A 3117-nucleotide genomic window follows, 5' to 3' on the forward strand; every position below is an offset into this window, starting at 1 on the left:
ATTTAATATTGAATTTTAGACTCATAAAACCGCACGTGGTTAATCTTATTTTATATTTGTCTGTCGACTCTAAGCACATCTGATATTTACATGGTGAATCCAGCACTTACTTCTGAACTCTTAGCCACGTGGCTATTAAACTTCGTGCCTTATCAGATTAATGCGGTGCAAGGAATGGGTTAGCCATTTGGAAGTGATGCACGTATTTTCTCCAGCGTGACCTTCTAAGGGACGCAGATTCCTTATGGAGGAAAGAAATTGCAGAAAAAGAATAGATGTCTCCATGGACTAAAGTGCTGTTTATTTTGAAGGTACTGATAGCAATTGCATCTAAATATAATGAGATACCAGTTGAGTTTAAAGACAAGTGAGACACCAGAAAAAATTTAAAGACAATGTGGTACCAGTACTGATATATCGATAAGTAGAGGCTGGCGAAGGTGTAGCGACGTAACAATGATTCCGTCAAAGAGGCCACGGATGGAGTGCCTAGACGGAGGTACAACCACCTTGCTGGCTGGTGATGCAGTGGACAGTAACAACAACCGAAGTGACACCGGGGGATCGACTTCTGGTAACAGGAAGAGCGACCATTACGACAGCAAACACCACGGCACCACACACCACGAAAGCGACCACTACGACGGCAAGCATCACCAAAACCATCCTTATGACAGCAAACACCAGGACAGGGATCACCAGGACAGAAAGCATCAAGGTCAGGGTCGGGTGGGCGTGGGCTGTAGGCGGCCAAGGGTGTGTGCTGTCAAGTACCAGCTGAGGCCCAGGTCACTTAAGTCGCGTTACTTGCGTGACCCTGACTGGAGCCTGCAGGATGCCTTGGATCATAAGCCGCGTACACCGCCGTTGTCCAGGTACCGCAGGAAGACTGCTAACTCCCGCGAGAGATATCGTATGCGGCAGATCAACAATGCCTTCGAGAACCTGCGTGGCATGCTGCCCTGGTGGGTGTGCCAACGCTCGGCGGCCACCGACATGACCAAGATCGCCACCCTGAGGCTGGCCTCAGCCTATATCAGGTCCCTGCGGGACATTCTGGACGGCAACGCCCCCCAGGACACCTGCGGCTGGGTCCTCTCCAGCATCTTTGGTGAGGAAAGCAAGTCCCAACAACTAGAGGTCACCCATGTCGATGCTGATGGCGTCCCCAGTAAGGCGAAGCCGCAGCAGCAGCAGCAGCAGCAGCAGGTGGCCCAGGACACGGACCTGTTCACCCTGCTATGCGGCGCCGGGGAGGCCACACCACTGGACGACCTAGATACGTTTTCTACGGGCCCGTCAGACTCACTCACCGACCCTGTTAAGCTGTTCATCAACTGTGACCCGGACATCCCATGGCAGCAGCAGCAGCAGCAACAAACGCTCGTCACTTGACACCCCCTTACGTACTACACACGTACAAGCACACTTGAACCGTGTTTGCTTATCAGGCAGTGGTTAGGTGGAGAAAAATTATCATGACTGATGTAGTGGTTATGACAGAGAGTGGAGTAGGAGTACAGTACCTGACAGTGTTCATTTTCTCAACTGTGTTAATGGCCCATTCATTATTTTTCTTATCGTCATCATCAAAACCCTTCTAACTCAATTTCCCACTAATGTAATGAGTTAGAATACAAAAACAGAAATAAGAAATTATGTGTACAGTACAATTTCGTTCATAAGTAGGGATACACAACTGCTCGTATTATCAACTGTAGTGTCCACTGCTGATGAGATACGGAACGATTTCAGTTACTGCCTGGTGCACTGGTTATCACTGCACCAGGCAGTAACAGAAATAGTGCCACATCTCACGTGCAGTGGACCTTACATAAGACTAAACGGGTTGATGTGTATCCCTTATTATGAACGCGGCACTCCTTCTCAGTGTCATGGAGTTTATTTTTCTAGGAATCTTGTGTTATATATCTGAAATTAAATGTATGGCCATATTCTCAAAACGGAGATACAAGGCAGATTTATGCAAGCCCCAAATTTGGCAGTGATTATGCATGGTGTGGATATTAGATGTGTTTAGTCCACCTGCCACACTATAGAGCGCATTTATCATCGAGGTAGTGAAGTCAAATAGTTTCCTCTCATCTCAGACTTCACAAATGGCTCTCAGAAATTAGAGACTTACTTACATCGTACTGTATTACAGCTTATAAAAAAATGACATATCTTAAATCTTTTCTTTACGCTAATTACAACGCGGTCTTATTTTGATTAAGAAGAACTTGTCTCATTAAGGGCGATAAAAATGATCTAATCCCTTCATATTGAGATATCTTTATCAGAGCAAAATTGTGCCTGGCGTAAGGAACAATAAAAAAAGAATAAAGGAGGACCAAACATGAGGTTAGTTGATGTGGTCTGTTTGCTTCAGTGAACGTACAGCAGGCTACAGCTGCAGTCAATAATCCCTTTACACGTCTGAAATTCCGAAATAATAGAGAGATTACAACCCGTCCATCCCGTTTATGTATTGTTAGTTAATCCAAGATATCATTAGGCTTTGGCACGGTTTTGAGGCAGTGTAAACGAATTAATGACAGCAACTGAACATGTATATTTCTCCTGCTGGCTTTAGTGATACTTGTTTCTTTTTGTAAATGTTTATGCAGAGCATAGATTATATTTTATGGTAGCGTAACATGAATTAGAGGAGTAATGCTCCTGTGTTAAATATATTTTCACTGTAGTTAGGGTAAGAACAATCCTGACAAATTCACTGACGTCTTAGGTTACAGTGTCACCCGTATTCTCGTAAGTTTAGGAGGCTTCCTGGCACCTTTAACATTATTTCCTTATCTATACTCTTTTTTTCATCGAGGCGAAGATGCACTTGACAGGTTGGTGATGATTGGCTGAAAGCATCAATACTTCATAGTCTCTTTCCTTGTTAGCATTATTAATTAACAACATATATCTGAGGGGGAAATTTGGGTTAGTAAATGGCATACAGACATGTTTTGCATTCAGCCAATCATCACCAACCTGTCAAGTGCATCTTCGCTTCAAAAAAAAAAAAAAAAAAAAAAAAAAAAAAAGTATAGTTCGTCAATATTTCCTTATTTATGCAATCAGTGTTGATATAGTACTGATAAATAC

General features: G+C 43.7%; 1 pseudogene; it reads left to right on the forward strand.

Moving 5' to 3' along the window:
* Positions 1-523: 523 nt before the first annotated feature.
* Positions 524-1395, forward strand: LOC145393319 (uncharacterized; annotated as a pseudogene).
* Positions 1396-3117: the final 1722 nt, after the last annotated feature.

The sequence above is a fragment of the Coenobita brevimanus genome, chromosome 24 (genome assembly GCF_032717465.1).
Source record: "Coenobita brevimanus isolate Jiangsu-jjx chromosome 24, ASM3271746v2, whole genome shotgun sequence".
NCBI lineage: Eukaryota > Metazoa > Arthropoda > Malacostraca > Decapoda > Coenobitidae > Coenobita > Coenobita brevimanus.